This window comes from Bos grunniens, chromosome 12 (genome assembly GCF_055505025.1).
Source record: "Bos grunniens cultivar Pamir isolate PY7600 chromosome 12, Bosgru_T2T1.0, whole genome shotgun sequence".
NCBI classification, from domain to species: Eukaryota; Metazoa; Chordata; class Mammalia; order Artiodactyla; family Bovidae; genus Bos; species Bos grunniens.
This window is the reverse complement of record NC_141176.1, coordinates 45048866-45068262: the sequence shown is the minus strand read 5'-3', so window position 1 is coordinate 45068262 and position 19397 is coordinate 45048866.

Sequence of the window (19397 nt, the reverse complement as noted above, 5' to 3'; positions counted from 1 at the left end):
AGTAACTGAACTGAACTGATAGTTCTTGGCAAAATGGTTTGCCATATAGTATCTTACTCAAGCAAAATGCAATTGGAAGTTATTCAGCATTAAAATTATAAATATTACTTTTTCTTTCTGAAAAGGAGAAAATAACCAAAGTGTCACCCTGAAAACATAAAATTGACTTTTATTTATTAAGTTCTCAAAGGATTCTGTCTCTCTTTCTCAAGCTAAATTGGAAAATAAGATGTATTAAAAGAGCAATTTTTTACTCAAATATTTCCAGATATTTACTTAAAGAAGTAACACCACAAAAGGGCTCTCTTATCATCCAGGGAAAACATAGTGAGTCATACCTGTCTTACAGTGAAATATGGATTAAAGTGAAGAAGATCCTAGAAGTTTACGCACATCTCTTTAAACCTTAAACTAGCTAGAGGTTTCTTATTGCTTTTGTTAATTGTTCCTGCCTGAAGTAACACTGCAATCCAGATCTTTATTTGGCATTTCTGAATGGAGTTCTTCACAGCCAAAATTGATACCAAAATCATATACAACAGTAGGAATGTGCCGGATGTTAAACTAATAAATTACTTCAGGAACTCTTGATGAGAATCTATTTCCTGTGAATTGCATGCTTTGATAGGGGTAAACTAATGCTTGGACATTTTCTAAGTTTTACTTTTAAAATAAAGTTTGTGTTGAAGTCAAAAGTACATAAGGAAAGAACAAATCATGAAAATAGAAATATACAAGTGGTCTTAAAGCAAACATACATGTGCAAGTTCACCATGTTCTGGGCAAGTAGCATGGGCATTCCAGAAGCTTCCTCATACAAACTCAGTAAATGGTTCCACAATCTTCCCCACTTATGACCTGTTTCCTGATTTCCAGTAGATTAGCTTTTCTTATTTGGAGACATTTGGAAACTTACTTAGAAAGTGAAAGTCTCTCAGTCATGTCTGTCTCTGCAACTCCATGGACTATACAGTCCATGACATTCTCCAGGCCAGAATACTAGAGTTGGGCTGCCATGCCCTCCTCCAGGAGATCTTCCCAACCCAGGGATGAAACTCAGGTCTCCCACATTGCAGGGAGATTATTTATCAGCTGAGCCACAGGAGAAGCCTGAGAATACTGGAGTGGGTAGCCTATCTCTTCTGCAGCGGAACTTCCCAAGCCATGAATCAAATCAGTGTTCGAATTATTTATTCACTCTACTGTTGATGAATATTTGTCAGGCTTCAATGTAGTGACTTTTAAGTATAGCATAGTTATGAATATCTTTTATTGGTGCTAAGATTTACCAGATTTTACTTAGAGTAAAGATGGAGGATCACAGATTGTGGATATCTTAAGGTTTAATCAACGGTGACAAATAATTTTTAATAGTTTTTCTTTTTCTTTTTTTCTTATTTAACCTCTCATAAGCAGTGTGCAAGAAATTAAGTTTCTCAAAATCTTTGATAATATTTGATAGTTTTAAAACTATAGTCTTTTTTTTTTTTTGCTGTGTAGTGAGCAAACTTACTGAGGTCTTCATCTGTATTTCTATTATGACAAGCAAGTATAAATAAATTTTTGATGTATTTGTTGACTATGTCTATAGCCTCTCTTGTGAAGTGTCTTGTTATTTGCTTATTTTTTTTAGTGCTGTCTGTCTTTTCTTGCACCTATCTCTGGATTAGAATATATTACAAACATATTGCCAACATAACACCAGTATATTACAAATATCTCTGCCACTCTTTGGATTTACTTTTTTACTCTAAGAGTGCCTTTTGATAAATTCTCAGTTTTATTAGTCTAGCTTCTCAACCACTTCTGCAATAATGAGTGCTTTTTGTAATCTCTTAAGGAAATCATGAAAGCACACACATATGTTATAAGCTAGAATTTATTGTTTTGTATTTAATTTGGGGGATTCTAAAAATTGGGCTAACTTACTTTAAAAGAAGAGTAAGATTATTATAAAATATTCTACTTCAGTGGCTTGAGGTCATTTAGGATTTTAAGTATAGATTAGATGATTATTTTAGAAGAATTTCTTTTGATTCCTAGAGTTAATTTTTTACATTGATATTATTTATCAATCTTTTAAATGTCCTATACTTCAATGTTTAATTGAGAGAAATATCATATGAGGAAATTTTAGTTCTGTCAGATTTACTTTATAAACTTGAGATAATATTTATTAGGCCCATTATTTTTGGGAGATTGATGAAAATGTTCTAAAGTTAGATTTATGGAAGGCTGGTCAGGAGGATCCCTTGGAGTAGGCATGGCAACCCACTCCAGTATCCTTGCCTGGAGAATACCATGGATAGGGCAGCCTAGCAGGCTATAGTCAATGGGGTCACACAGAGTCGGACATGACTGAAACAACTTTCCATGCATGCATGCACGATTCTGTACTTCCAAGGAAAGATAAACCAGAGATTCATATTGCCAACGTTAGCTGGATCATCAAAAAAGCAAGAAAGTTCCAGAAAAACATCTATTTCTGCTTTATTGACTATGCCAAAGCCTTTGCCTGTGGGGATCACAATAAACTGTGGAAAATTCTTATTGAGATGGGCATATCAGGCCACCTGACCTGCCTTCTGAGAAATCTGTATGCAGGTCAGGAAGCAACAGTTAGAACTGGACATGGAACAGCAGACTGGTTCCAAATAAGAAAAGGAGTACGTCAAGGCTGTATATTGTCACTCTGTTTATTTAACTTATGTGCAGAGTACATCATGAGAAACGCTGGGTTGGAGGAAGCACAAGCTGGAATCAAGATTGCCAGCAGAAATATCAATAACCTCAGATATGCAGATGACACCACTCTTATGGCAGAAAGTGAAGAAGAACTAAAGATCCTCTTGATGAAAGTGAAAGAGGAGACTAAAAAACTTGGCTTAAAGCTCAACATTCAGAAAACAAAGATCATGGCATTCAGTCCCTTCACTTCATGGCAAATAGATGGAGAAACAGTAGCAGAACTTATTTTATTGGCCCCAAAAATCACTGCAGATGGTGACTGCAGCCATGAAATAAAAAGATGCTTGCTCCTTGGAAGAAAAGTTGTGGCCAATCTAGACAGCATATTAAAAAACAGAGACGTTACTTTGCCAACAAAGGTCCATCTAGTGAAGGCTATGGTTTTTCCAGTAGTCATGTATGGATGTGAGAGTTGGACTATAAAGAAAGCTGAGCCCTGAAGAATTGATGCTTTTGAACTGTGGTGTTGGAGAAGACTCTTGAGAGTCCCTTGGACTGGAAATCAGTCCTGAATGTTCATTGGCAGTACTGATGTTGAAGCTGAAACTCCAATACTTTGGTCACCTGATGCGGAGAGCTGACTCATTTGAAAAGACCCTGATGGTAGGAAGGATTGAAGGCAGGAGAAGGGATGACAGAGGATGAGATGGCTGGTTGGCATCACTGACTCAGTGGACATGAGTTTGAGTAAACTGCAAGAGTCAGTGATGGACAGGGAGGCCTGGCGTGGTGCAGTCCTTGGGGTCGCAAAGAGTCGGACACGACTGAGAGACTGAACTGAACTGAATTGATACACTTTAAACAGTTGAATTTTATGGTATTCAAATTTGTATGTATAAATCTATTAATTTTTAAGTGTAAATATGTTCCAAGATTAACATATTTTAAAATAAACACAACCAATCTTTTTTACTAGTATAGATAATTCACCTTTGTTACCTGTGGTAATTATCCCCAAATTATATTTTCACTGATCTTACAAATGCTAGCTCAGATTTATACTTATTAATATTACAAATACATAATTTCATATATTTTGACATTTTTTGAAGTGCTTCTTTTAACGGATTTTTTTTTAATCCATGTATTGGACATGCTTTATTAAGAATCAGTCAAGCAAGTTATATTATATTTTTTAATAGCAGTGTTTCTTTGCTTCCTCCCACCCCATTCACTGAACTCTGTTGGTTGGATCTAATTTTCTTCTCCAGGTTTAATTTTTATTTTAGTTCTAAATTTCTTACTTTGTCCATACTCATATTAGAGCCGATTATTTTGTGTCGGTATTTAATGGTACCTCAACATTGTACTGTTTAAAAGACTAAAATTTAGATAATTTGAGTAAATTGTTCAGAAATACAAAAGAAAAATTCTAAAATCAGGAGTAGAAATCTGTCCAACACCATCTCTATTACATATTTTTATTCCAGTTGACATAAAAGCAGATGCTTTGAGGCAATATAACACAGTTTAAAACAAATTAATGTTGGCTTCGATAACACAATAGAAAATGTTAAAGGTGATAATTGGAGAAAACTATATGAAAGTAGATTAATAATCATTTGGCAGTTTTGCCAAGACATTTTAAGATATATAGTCCCATGTAACTCCAGGAAAAACCTTAAAAGTAATCACCTCCATTTTTAGAGATATAAAATCAATGTTTAGAATAGGTACATAAATTGTTATTAAAATGGCAATAAGTGAGAATTTGAAACTCATAATTTTTGACTGAATTTTTTGCTTCTTTTGAGCTTAATAATGTTTCTCATTATAGACATATAGGAGTTTATCTAATTTCTTCTCCCTTTTATTCTTTTTTTTAAATTTTATTTTATTTTTAAACTTTACAATATTGTATTAGTTTTGCCAAATTCTCAAAACAATCTTCAAAATTGTATTCTTTTCTCTTTAGCTTAAACTATGAATTTCCATCATTCACCCACTCATACTAAAAGACTAGCAGACTTCAAGCTGTCCTCTTCTTGACTGATCCTTCCCAGGAAATAGTATCTCAAGAGACAACAGATCATTCTTGTATGAAAAATGAAGTGAATGTGTCATATGGGAGTGGACTGTCAAGCAGAACAGATGCAGAGAAATCCCTTCTCTCTGTTCCCTGTCAGTTATTTTTTACTTCCTACATGGCAAGCTTTGTTTTAAGGTCTTAGGCAAACATATTAAAAATATATAATAATTTTTAAAACAATTATTTTATTAACAGTAAAAATTAAATCTGTCTACTTTTCATGTACAACCTTTCTAAGTTTTTGCTACAGCAAAATTTAGATGCACAGTCAAATGTTTATTTACTGATCCCAGTTAGATATTTTGTTACTTTTGATGCAATCGGCTTCAAGCAATAAACACATTATTCTATATCAATACTAGAGGAAAGGGACTGTATAATCATGGAAATATCTAAGTAAATGACAAAGTCTCTCCCTGGTTAAACTTTAATCAAGCTCCTCTGAATCATCTTCCCAACAGGTCTAGGTTTTTCAATTTATGTGTCAGTCTTGGTTTTGCCTAGTTTTAGCAAAAATTCGTGTAAGTTGGTTTAGCTTAGAATTTCCCACCTTCAGTATCTCATTATCCTTAGTATATGGCCAAATTCTCATCACCAACACTCCCACAGAAGATATCTGACCAGCTTGGCCAATCATTAGCAAGAAACTTTTAGGTCAGTTTAGCAAAGAGTCATTCTACCATTTCTTTATCAAAACTAGCAAGTGATTTTCCTTTTATCAATCTCTACATCATTTTCTTTGACCATAAATCCCCACTTTCCTTTTATTTGAAATTGAGTCCTGTTTAAACTCTTTAACTACTGTCTAGCTCTAGTTTTCTTTAACAGAGCTCAACCACAATCAGAGTTTTGAAGAGTGAGGAAAGATTTTGAAAAGGCACACTTTCAGCTTTGATAGTTTTATCATGCATAAAAGCAACCTCAAGATTTCAAGGCATTCAAACAACAAATAGTTATTTCTTGTACAGGCAATGTGAGATTTGTGGACAACAGTAGATCTGCTGGGCTCAACTGGGCTTGACTTGGCCTCAGACATCTCCCTATATCTATGTCCAAGCCCAAGATGCAGTAATAAATGTAGAAATGAAAATAAAATAAGTTGTGATTCTGCTTAGTTAATCCTTATAGAATTCATGATTATGTATGTATTAGTTGCTCAATCATGCCCCATTCTTTGTGACCCCATGGACTGCAACCTGCCAGACTCCTCTGTCCATGGAATTCTTCAGGCAAGAATACTGGAGTGGGTTGCCATTTCCTACTCCAGGGAATCTTCTTGACCCAGGAATCGTACCCACATCTCCTGCATTGTAGGCAGATTGTTTATCATCTGAGCCACCAATTGACTTCTAGTAAAAGACAAGCCATGGAGCTTAAATAATGTCTTAGTAAGTAGTGAGAAAGTTTCTTCCTTCATGAGTGAGTTTACATTTCTAGGAAGAGGGGGATTAAATCTCAGAAGCCTGGGGCCAGTGGTTTATATTCCAAAGGATTATAAATGATTGGAGATCTGGCGGTTTTCTTCCTTGTCAGAGAGGGAGAGAGGACAGATGTCCCATTACCATGTAAACTACCAGATTCATGATTTCAAGGTTCCATTCCTGTGGTGCAAGAAACCCATCTGTATGTGCTAGCCTAACCATCTGGCATTCATTACACTGCCCCAGAGAGAAGAGGAACAGGGAAGTGGTGAATTATTGCAATTATTGTTGTAAGTACAAATCATCTGTCCTTGATCCAGAAATTTTATGTTTCTGAATATTATTTATATGGATATTTCATAATAGTATTTATATAAAAAGAGGCATTGAGAACTTAAACTGGTAGTCACTGCTCTTACAGTGAAGAGAAGTAGAGAGTGGTCCAAAAACATAAACAAAGTTTCCAGCTTCCACTTAAAACTCCCACATTCGTATATGTTTATATTTTATTGGCCTAATCAGATCATATGACCCAGCACAGAATCCATGAGATGAGATAAGTATGGCAAAAATAGGAAGGAAACAAAAATTGTGAGTGAATATTACAACCCACCACAGTCCACAGGACTTAAATATTTCTATCCTTCCTGCACAGTAAGTGTACTTATCCCTTTTCAAAACATTTAAGTTCTTATCCAATCACTGTGTCAAGCTTAAAATCAAGGTTAAAGTCGAGTCTGGATCTAATCCATTTCTGGAACTGTTGTCTCATGATTCAGAAAACCAAGAACTAAGACAAAAACAGGTCATCTGCTTCACACAAATGCACAACACACCCCACGGTGGAAAAGAGGGCTAAAATGACTACAATAGATTACAGGCGACAAATGGGAAGCACACAGGCCATCTCTGGTTCCTGAGAATTTTGAAATTCAGCCAGAAGGACAGATGTTGCAAGGTCATCCTATTCTTCTTTTTTTTTTTTTTTTTCATCCTATTCTTCAGTTAAGACACAGTATTTGATTGTGCCTTGGCTCTACCCTCTGGGGTTAGATACTCTCTTTTATTCTTCATTGGATTTGGTTCCTCACATAAAGTCCTCCTGTTTCATTATCCTCCCTGACCAGAATTGAAAAGGGAGCTGGGGAATATACCTTTCTTGGCAGCCATTCTGCTTTTCCTGCTTGCTTCCTGCCAAAAATATTTGCACTCTCTAAGTCATTTTACATCTCTTTGAGTCAAGGTCTCTTTTAACCCAAACTGAAGGCATTTTTCATAATAGAGCTTTTGAAAATGCATTGGTGCTTGTTTCATTTCACTCAGCATCATCTGTACATAGCCACACCTTTCTCTCATTATGTCAGCTTAATTACTGATATTTTTAACTTATCAGGCTTTCCTGGGATGACACTTTATGGTTCCTTTACTTGACCCATTTTTATTTAACTGAAAAGATGTACTGCTGCTGCTGCTGCTAAGTCGCTTCAGTCGTGTCCGACTCTCTGCGACCCCATAGACGGCCTCCTACCATGCTCCTCTGCCCCTGGGATTCTCCAGGCAAGAACACTGGAGTGGGTTGCCATTTCCTTCTCCAATGCATGAAAGTGAAAAGTGAAAGCGAAGTCACTCAGTCGTGTCCGACTCTTAGCGACCCCATGGACTGCAGCCCACCAGGCTCCTCCATCCATGGGATTTTCCAGGCAAGAGTACTGGAGTGGGGTGCCATTGCCTTCTCCAGAAAAGATGTACTAAGGTCACTTTATTCAAGTCAAAGCTCTTTCTAGAGAGACCTATTAGTCATGTTCTTGATTTGGGCTTAGTTCTTGTTGTGTTCTAATTTAGAATTCTGGGGAAATAAATGTTTAGGAGACAGATACTGTAATAGCCATTGTATTTACACAGGAGTATACCTGAAAAGTATGTACATTGTTGATAGATATTTATATTGGCATATTACACTATACTAATGATTGTCTACAAAGATAAATTATTTTGTTTTTCCAGGAGTTCTTTATTCCAAATTTGTTAGGCAAACACTTTCATAACGGTTTTGCATTTAATTTTAATCTGACTAATTTTTAACAAATATAATTACTCCTATTGTCCTCCTTTTTAATATAGTGATGAAACAAATCTCAGTGTTAATTAATGACCCTTTTAAGAAACCAAAAGATAAATTCAACATAAAAGGTCTTAACAATTTTATTTTTAAGAATTTGGTAAAGACAGAATCAAGTACAGGTGTTAGAGAAAACAAGATATAACTTGAAAGTGAAAGTGAAAGCGCTCAGTTGTGTCCGACTCTTTGCAACCCCATGGACTGTACAGTCCATGGAATTCTCCAGGCCAGAATACTAGAGTGGGTAGCTTTTCCCTTCTCCAGAGGATCTTCCCAAGTCTCCCACATTGCAGGTGAATTCTTTACCAGCTGAGCCACAAGGGAAACCCAAATATATATAATTTAGAAGTTATAACTTCTATAAGAAATATAACTAAGAAGTATATAAAATCATAAATAATTACAAGTAATGGTAAAAAGTATAGAAACAATAATTATTATGAATTTAACCCATATAATAAAAGTTAATTTTTAATATTTTGAAAGTATATTAAAAAGCATGGAGAATTAACAATAATTTGATGACAAAATAAGGCTCTAATCTGAGCGTAAAATAATTCAGTAATTTTACAGCAAAAATGACCACAGATTCTGATCTTACATTATTCATATAACAATTTTCTGTAAAAAATTCATAATTATTACTTTAAATGTATGATTAGGCAGGCTCAAATATATAAGTATATCAATTATAATAATGCAAAGTTTTAAACTATAATACCTACTATATTAAATAAAATCAGTTACATTATATTAAAATTTCCATCTGAATAAATCATAAGAACAATTTTAATAAAAAGATAGTGAACATTACTTTTTTTACTTCTAAATTCATATTCTTCTGAAATGCTTGTACCTAGTATAATTAGCAATTTATATTAATTATTACATTTAACCAAAGTAATCAATGTTTCTTTTCTCCAGACACAAGAGATGACTAAAGGACAGAAAATTTAATTTAGAATAGCTATTTTATTCTACATGGATACTTACTTAATATCATTATTAAAATTTGGTGCTCAAAAATAAACAATTTTAGCCAGACAAGCAGTGGTTTCTACTATAACAAACTCTTCTTGGCATACCTACATTGTTGCTATTGTTTAGTCACTAAGTTGTGTCTGACTCTTGTGACCCCATGAACTGTCAGAGAAGCCCATACCTACATGCTAAGTCACTTCAGTCATGTCCGACTCTGTGTGACCCCATAGATGGCAGCCCACCAGGCTCCCACGTCCCTGGGATTCTCCAGGCAAGAACACTGGAGTGGGTTGCCATTTCCTTCTCCAATGCATGAAAGTGAAAAGTGAAAGGGAAGTTGCTCAGTCATGTCCGACTCTTCGCGACCCCATGGACTGCAACCCACCAGGCTCCTCTGCCCATTGGATTTTCCAGGCAAGAGTACTGGAATGGGTTGCCAGTGCCTTCTCTGAGTTTATGAGTAAGTTAAACCAAACAGACAAACCAACCAACTATGTTTTCATTGTCTGTGATTTACTATCTAGGGCCCTGGATTCAATATTCATATTTGTTGTTGTTCACTCACTGAGTCATGTCCAACTCTTTGTGACCCCACGGACAGCAGCACACCAGGCTACCCTGTCCTTCACCGTCTCCTGGAACTTGCTCAAACTCAGCTCCAACCAACCATTTCAGCCTCTGTCATCTCCTTCTCCTCCTGCCTTCAATCTTTCCTGGCATTAGGGTCTTTTCCAATGTGTTGGCTCTTTGAATCAGGCGGATTAGGTATTGAAGCTTCAGCTTAAACATCAGTCTTTCCAGTGAATAGTCATGGATGATTTCCTTTAGGATTGACAGGTTTGACCTCCTTGCTGTCCAAGGGAATCTCAGAGTTTTCTCCAACGTTATAGTCCAAAAGCATTAGTTATTCGGCTCTTAACCTCCTTTATGGTCCAACTCTCACATCCATACACAAATACTGGAAAAACCAGAGCTTTTACTATACAGAGCTTTGTCCACAGAGTGATGTCTCTGCTTTTTAATATGCTGTGTAGTTTTGTCATAACTTTCCTTCCATGGAGCAAGTATCTTAATTTCATGGTTGCAGTCACCGTTCACGGTGAGTTTTGAGTCAAAGAAAATAAAGTCTGTCATTGTTTCCATTGTGTCCCCATCTATTTGCCATGAAGTGATGGGACTGGATGCTTTGATCTTCATTTCGTGAGTGTTAAGCTTTAGGCCAGTTTTTTAACTCTCCTCTTTCACCTTCATTAAGAAACTCTTTAGTTCCTCTTTACTTTCTGTTATTACAATGATATTATCTGCGTATCTGAGGTTGTTTATAGTTCTCCCAACAATCTTCATTCCAGCTTGTGAATCATCCAGCCTGGCATGATACATTCTGAATATAAGTTAAATACACAGAGTGACAATATACAGCCTTTTTTTTAAATTTTATTTTTAAACTTTACAATATTGTATTAGTTTTGCCAAATATTGAAATGAATCCGCCACAGGTATACCTGTCCCCATCCTGAACCCTCCTCCCTCCTCCCTCCCCATACCCTCCCTCTGGGTCGTCCCAGTGCACCAGCCCCAAGCATCCAGTATCGTGCATCAAACCTGGACTGGCAACTCATTTCATACATGATATTATACATGTTTCAATGCCATTCTCCCAAATCTCCCCATCCTCTCCCTCTCCCACAGAGTCCATAAGACTGATCTATACATCAGTGTCTCTTTTGCTGTCTCGTACACAGGGTTATTGTTACCATCTTTCTAAATTCCATATATATGCGTTAGTATTCTGTATTGGTGTTTTTCTTTCTGGCTTACTTCACTCTGTATAATAGGTTCCAGTTTCATCCATCTCATTAGAACTGATTCAAATGTATTCTTTTTAATGGCTGAGTAATACTCCATTGTGTATGTGTACCACAGCAATGTTCATCGCAGCACTGTTTATAATAGCCAGGACATGGAAGCAACCTAGATGCCCATCAGCAGATGAATGGATAAATATACAGCCTTAATGTTAGTCCTTTTTCAGTTTTGAACCAGTAAGTTTTTCCATGTCTGGTTCTAACTGTTGCTTCTTTACTCACATACAGGTTTCTCAGGAGGCAGGTGAGGTGGTCTGGTATTCCCATCTCTTTAAGAATTTTTCACAGTTTGCTGTGAAAGGTTTTAGCGTAGCCAATAAAGCAGAAATAGATGTTCTTTTGTAATTCTTTAGCTTTTTCTATGATCCAACAGAAGCTGGCAATTTGATCTTTTGTTCCTCTGCATTTTCTAAATCCAGCTTTTACATCTGAAAATTCTCAGTTCATGTGCTATTAAGATTAGCTTGTAGGATTTTGAGTATTATCCTGCTAGCATGTGAAATGAGTGCCATTTTGTGGTAGTTTTGAACATTCTTTGGCATTGCCTTTCTTTGAGATTGGAATGAAAACTGACATTTTCCAGCCCTGTGGCCACTGCTGTGTTTTCCAAATTTGCTGGCATATTGAGTGAAGCACTTTAACAGCATCATCTTTCAGGATTTGAAATAGCTCAGCTGGAATTCCATCACTTCCACTAGCTTTGTTTGTAGTAATGCTTCCTAAGGCCTACCTGACTTTAGACTCCAGGATGGCTGGTTCTAGGTAAGTGACCACATGATGTTGGTTATCTGGGTCATTAAGACCTTTTTTGTATAGTTCTTCTTTGTGTTCTAGCCATCTCTTTTAAATCTCTTCTGCTTCTCTTGGGTACTTCATTTTCTGCCGTTTATTGTTTCCATCTTTGCATGAAATGTTCCCTTGGTATCTCTAATTTTTTTGATGAGATGTTTAATCTTTCCCGTTCTATTGTTTTCCTTTATTTATTTGCATTATTCTCTTAAGAACATTTATCTCTCCTTGTTATTCTTTGGAACTCTGCATTCAGTTGGTTATATCTTTCCCTGTCTCCTTTACTTTTTTTTTTTTTTCTCTCTCTCTTCTTTTATCAATGCTCATTACAAAAACTAGTTAAGTATTTTCTTGTTTCTGGTAACTCTGCCTGTTCCAGGTGGCCAATGTGTCATGTTCAGAGTCTTAAATGCTACTGTATAGCCATTGCCGTCTCTGAAGAATTGGCAACTCAGAACAAAAGGAAAGGGAAAAGTTGATCCTGGTACAGCTCCAGACAACCTTCTCTGAACAAACTAATCAGCAACTTTTGACAATGATGAAAATCAGATTGTCGTGAACTGTTAGTGTGCTTAATTTCATCAGCCCTTGACCTAAAAGTGAGGTGGAGGTAGGAAAAAGAGAGTGGTAGGGATTGAGAAAGATAAACACAGTCCATGATGTCTACAATCTGGCCTGACAACTTCTGTTGATCAGATGAAGTAGGGAAAAGACTAAGATAAAGTGAAAATAATAATAGTAATAATAAACAAGCAAAATGAGGTTACTATACCAATCACAAAGACATTAATGGCTCCAAATCTCAGTTTATATGAGCAAATGTTTATCAATTAAAGCTTTGTGTGTGTTCTAAGTCACTCAGTCCTATCTGACCCTTTGTGACCTCGGACTATATAGACCACCAGTTTCCTGTGTCCAAGAGATTCTCCAGGCAAGAATACCAGAGAAGTGTGTTGCCATGCTCTTCTCCAGGGGATCTTCCCAACCCAAGGATCAAACCCACATCTCAAGTCTCCTGCATTTACAGTTTCTTTACTGTTAGCACTACCTAGGAAACCCTAATTAAGGCTTTGTTCTTAGTTGCTCAGTCATGTCCAGTTCTTTGCGACCCTCTGGACTGTAGCCCGCCAAGATCCTCTGTCTATGGGCATTCTCCAAGCAAGAATACTAGAGTGTGTTGCCATGTCCTCATCCAGGGGATCTTCCCAACCCAGGGATCGAACCTAGGTCTCCCTCAATGCAGGCAAAATCTTTACCATCTGAGCCACCAGGGATGCCCAATTAAAGCTTTAATCTACATCTATTATTCAAACCTTGTAGATAGATTAATGAAGATGCTCAGTCAGAGAATTACCCTTCTTGACAGCATCAGCTCAAAAGCAAAACTCCATTTTCTTGGATCCTTTCTGACTCACCTAACAAATACCCAAATCCTGTAATATTATTACATATTTTCTAGTTCCTCCTTACAGAGACATCCAATATTTTTCTCTCAGTATGTTTGTTATTGCAGCATGCTAAAAAACTAGCTTAGTTCAGTCACAGAAACAATGATAGTTGAAAATAACCTTGTTTGGAAAGTATCTGTTGGGGAAAAATAAGCAAAGTTTTATAGTTCCTTGGAGTTTCTGCCTTCTCTCTTTAGAATCAAAATTTTCTTGAAAATTAACTAAACTAAAAGTGAAGCAATAAATGTATAAAATATACAAATAAAGGAATAAATCTATAAAAATAGTTTGTGATTATTTAGCAGTAAGACAATCAATATCTGTTAAGAGTAAGGCTACTGGGTAGTACAAGCCCTTAAGAATCAAACTACTATTTCTAAAAGCCAAGTATGGTGAATAAAGAAATTTCTATAAATTATTTAAACTCGAATCATAAAATTAAATGTGCCCAATTTTACTGCTTGAAATATTTTAATATAACTGTGATATTGGCAAAATACAGTCACAGTCTACAACTAACACTCTGTTATATTCATCGCATACTCTTATCTGTTCAAAAGGAAGACATTTACTACATGAAGCTATTATATATGAGGCTACCATACAAGAATTGTAGGGACAGTGTTTGATTTCACTACCAACTGGTTGCTCTGCCTATCTTGTTTGAAAGGTATCTTAAGTGTTTGGGAAATATGGCTCCTAAACTTGGTCCTTTAATATAGGCCTAGTGAGGATAGGAACAGACAAGTTTTGCCCATATTTGTTCCTTTGAATACTGTAAGGGTTATTGAAAGCAAAATAATGTCTTTATAATTAAAAGGGTTATAGTACCTGGCATTAGGATATATGTGAATCCATGACATGTACTTTAGAAATATGCCCTTTTAACCACCAAACATATATATATATATATATATATATATATATATATATATATATACACTTTTCCCCAGGGACTGCATTCTGATGATCTTTGTTCTCAGATTTATGTAATATTTTCATACTTGAATTTCTCACATGTAAATCCTCACTGCAGAAGGGCTTATGAGACCATAAAGCACTATAGCTAGTTTTACTCCTTGGCAAGATATTCTGTCTTTATTTCAGAACCTTTTCTTTAGTGCAGCAGGATGAATTAAGGAATAATGGCAATCAGGCTCCTTACAGTTCCAGTATAGACAGCTAGAGGTTTTCTTTCTGGTTACAAGAATCTAACATTCCCTACTGTTATAAGAAATATAATTCTTCTCACAATATTACTAAGAGAAACCTGCATATTTTTGTATTTAGTTTAAATTTGCACCTTTAAGAAGTCTGTAGAAAGGTCTTTAGATACTTGTCCTTGTTAATAATTGGCACCAAACTCACTTTATCTCAGGATTTTAAAAAAAAAATTATTTTCTAAGACTCATGCTGGAAACCATTTTGCCAGAGCAACAAAACCTCTTCTACACTTGTGGTTACTGAAGAGGTTCTTGTGACCATAGTTTTTGGATTAACAGGATATATGGTTCCACAGTGAGAGGGTTATTTTATGGTTATTTTACATCCTTTGCAAAGGTCAAAACTTATTTACTTTAACCAGAAGAGAATATAGTAACTTCTTCAATGTCCTGAAGAAAAATAACTGTCAATTCTGTTTGCCAGAAAAATCTTTCACTTAAGAAAGAGGGTAGAGATTTTCAGTTTGACAAAAACTAACAAACTTTTGAGTATTAACAACTTATAAGTGAAAAACTATCCCAGAAAGAAACTAACAAAAATTATCTCAAAAGAAAAGAGTGAATGTATAGATAAATTATATTTTAAAGATTGTAAGAGGAGCAAATTCATATTTGAGAGTTTAAACCATTATTTGGAACTAATATCCTACACATCAGGAGAAACTAAATGAGAACTTATTATTACTAACCTTACATATATCACTATAAAAATGCAAGGAGAAAATAAATGAAAAATTACTACTGACTACTTATATCCTTGTCATTCTCTCTAACAGATGCTGGCAAATCTGGTCAACTGCTTGATTTTGTAAGGCCCAGGAGGTAAGAATGTTTATCACATTTTTTATATGCTTAAACATAAGTTAGAAAAAGAATAACATTTCATGACACATAAAAATGGTATACAACTCAAGTGTCCACAAATAAAATTTTGTTGGATCGTAGAACATTCACCCGTTTAGGTTTTGATTGTGATTGCTTTTCTGCTACAACATCAGTGTTGCTATAACAAAGATAATTTGGTTGCAAAATTGAAATATTTACTAAATGAATGTTTACAAAAGAGTTTATCAATCCAATTGTGTAATCCCAGACTCATTCATTGATATTTGTAACTGAGTTCTGAATTCTGTCTAATTAACACTCACTTCAGCATAGAAATGTTTTTAACATTTATGGAACACAGCAAAAGCAGTGTTTAGGGAGAAATTTGTCATAATAAATGCATAAATTTATTTTGCATTTTAAAATAAATGCTAAATTTATTTTGCATTTTAAAATAATAGAATGGGAAAGACTAGAGATCGCTTCAAGCATATTAGAGATAACAAGGAAACATTTCATGCCAAGATGGGCACAATAAAGAACAGAAACGTTATAGACCTAACAGCAGCAGAAAATATTAATAAGAGGTGGCAAGAATACACAGAAAAACTGTACAGAAAAGATCTTCACGACCCAGATAATCATAATGATCATTGAGCCAGACATCCTGGATTGTGAAGTCAAGTGGGCCTTAGGAAGCATCACTACATACAAAGCTAGTAGAGGTGATGGAATTCCAGTTGAGCCTTATTTATAGAAGATTACTAATTATTGAACCAATTTCTATAATAGACAGAAGCCTGTGTAGATTATATATTTGTTTCTCCTTATATGAATTTTAGTTGTTTGTGTTTAAAGAAACTGGTCCATTTTATCCAAGGTATCAGTTTGCAGGCATAGAGCTGCATGTAGTATTCTTTATGATTCTTTCAATGTTCATATGATAAACAGCAATGATTCTTTTATTTCTGAAGTTGATATTTTATGTATCCTCTCTGTTTTATTGATTAACCTTCCTAGAGGTTTAATCATTTTTATTGATCTTATAAAATAACCAACTTTTGATTTTGTTAAATCTCTTCGTTGTTTTACTGTTTATCATTTCATTGACTCTGCTCTATTTATTATTATTTCATATTTATCTGTTTACTGTAGACTTAAATTATCTTTTGTTATAGTTTCCAAAAGGTTATGACTTAATTTGTTGATATATTTGATATCAACAAATCAATTTTGATATATATCAAAAATCAACAAATTAAGTTGATTTAAATAATTAATCTCAAAAATGTACAAACAGCTCATGCAGCTCAATACCAGAAAAATAAGTGACCGAGTCAGAACAAGGGCCAAAAAAACTAAACAGACATTTCTCCAAAGAAGACATACAGATGGCTAACAAACACATGAAAAGATGCTCAGCATCACTCATTATCAGAGAAATGCAAATCAAAACCACAATGAAGTACTATCTTATGCTGCTCAGGCTGGCAGTTAATAAAAAGTCTACAAACAATAAATGCTGGAGAAGGTGTGGAGAAGAGAGCTCTCTTACACTGTTGGTAGGTATGCAAACTAATACAGCCATTATGGAGAATGGTGTGAAGATTCCTTAAAAAACTGGAAATAGAATTGCCATATGACCCAGCAATCCCACTGCTCAGCATACACACCGAGGAAACCAGGATTGAAAGAGATATGTGTACCCCAATGTTCATTACAGCACTGTTTAGCTAGGACACGGAAGCAACCTAGATGGCCATCAGCAGACAATTGGATAAGAAAGCCAGGGTACTTATACACAATGGAATATTACTCAGCTATTAAAAAGAATGTATTTGAATCAGTTCTAATGAGGTGCATGAAACTGGAGCCTATTATACAGAGTGACTTAAGTCAGAAAGAAAAAACACCAATACAGTATATTAACACATACATGTGGAATTTAGAAAGATGTTCCTGTATGCGAGATGACTCTATATGCTAGAGAGCAAAAGAGACACAGATGTAAAGAACAGACTTTTGGATTCTGTGGGAGAAGGAGAGGGTGGGATGATTTGAGAGAATAGTGTTGAAACATGTATATTACCATATGTGAAACAGATCATTAGTCCAAGTTCGATGCATGAAACACAGCACTCAAAGCCAGTGCACTGGGACAGCCTTGAGGGATGAAATGGGGAGGAAGATCAGAGGGGGTTCAGGATGGGGGACATGTACACCCATGGCTGATTCATGTCAGTGTATGGCAAAAACCACTACAATATTGTAAAGTAATTAGCCTCCAATTAAAATAGATAAATTAATTTTTTAAGTCAATTGTTTTTCTATATACAAGTAGTGAATAATTAGAACTTTACAATTAAATTACCATATACAGTAGCACTAAAAATAAAATAGTTCATTACAAAGCTAGTAAAATGCATATAAAATCTGTATGTGAAAGACTACTAAATGCTAATGAGTGAACTCAAACTCCTGTATAAACAGAGAAATATCCATGTTAATTAATTTTAAGAAGCAACATTTTTAAGATGCCAATATTCTCAACTTTATATGTAGATTCAACACAATGCAAAACAAATCACAAAAAGCTATTTTATGGTCAGAAATATGACTTAAATTTATGTGGAATGACAAAATACAGAATAGCCCACACAATATTAAAGAAGATAAATAAATGTAGAGAACTTATATATTCCAATTTCAAGATGATAATAATTAACACAGTGTGGTGGTGTTGAAAGAACATACCTGTAGATTAATAAGCCAGACTCCATTAATGGAGCATAACTGAAAGTTTAAAAACATAGTGAACAGATCTTTGCCAAAAAAGCAAAGACAATTTCGTGGATAAAGGATTGTCTTTGCAACAAATGGCCCTGGAAAAATTGGGTGACCATTTGCAAAATAAATGACACAGACTCTGTCCTTACACATGTCACAACAATTTAGTCAAAATGGACCATAGATTTAAATGCAAAATGCAAGACTATAAAACTTATAGAAGAAAATTTATGAGTTTTGATTTGATGATCCATATAAGAGACAATACCAAAGGCATGATCCATAAAAGATACAAAAAAAGGTAATTTGGAATTTATTAAAATGAAATAATTCTGCTATGCTAAATACACTGTTCAAATAATAAAATACAATGAACAGATAATAAAATACAATGAACAGATCGGGTTATATCATTTCCAAAATACATATCTGATAAATGATTATATCCAGAACATGAAAATAATCTTTAAATCTCAAAATTTAAATAGAAATTAATAAAATGTACCATACTCCTACGAGGTTAATAGGTAAGTTTGATATGTAGTATATGAAAATTCCATATTTTCATATTTTTTCTATAAACCAAAAACTTAAAAAACAAAAAAAAATTACTTAAGAAAATCAAATAACCAGCTAAAGTGTGCTTAATATTATTATTAATTGTTTCTTTAATGAGTTTAACCTTCATCAGCAAAATACTGAGACATCAACATAAATATATTTTTGACTAATATGAGATAATGCTGGTGACTTCAATTTGTGTTTTGCCTAATATTAATAAGTCATCTTTATGGAAATGTAATATTAAACTGACAATTACATGTGTATGATGGATGCCAATCTAAAACTACTCTTGAGCTTTAAATTATGGATTTCACACCTGATGTGTTTCAGTGTGTGTTGATAACAAATGGAAAACACCTCTGTATCATGCCTAGCTAAATGATCTCTATTAACTTGATGGTAAATATTCTTTCATACTTTTTTGCACAAAACACAGCATATATTACAAATCAGGTATATAAGAAATATATTCAATTAGATATTATGAGACTGACAAGCACATGAAAAACACATCTTTAACTTGAGAAGAAAATTTGAACATTATCTCATCTTTTTTTTTTGTATAAAGAGGTTATAAGCATTAATAACAGTTTTTTGT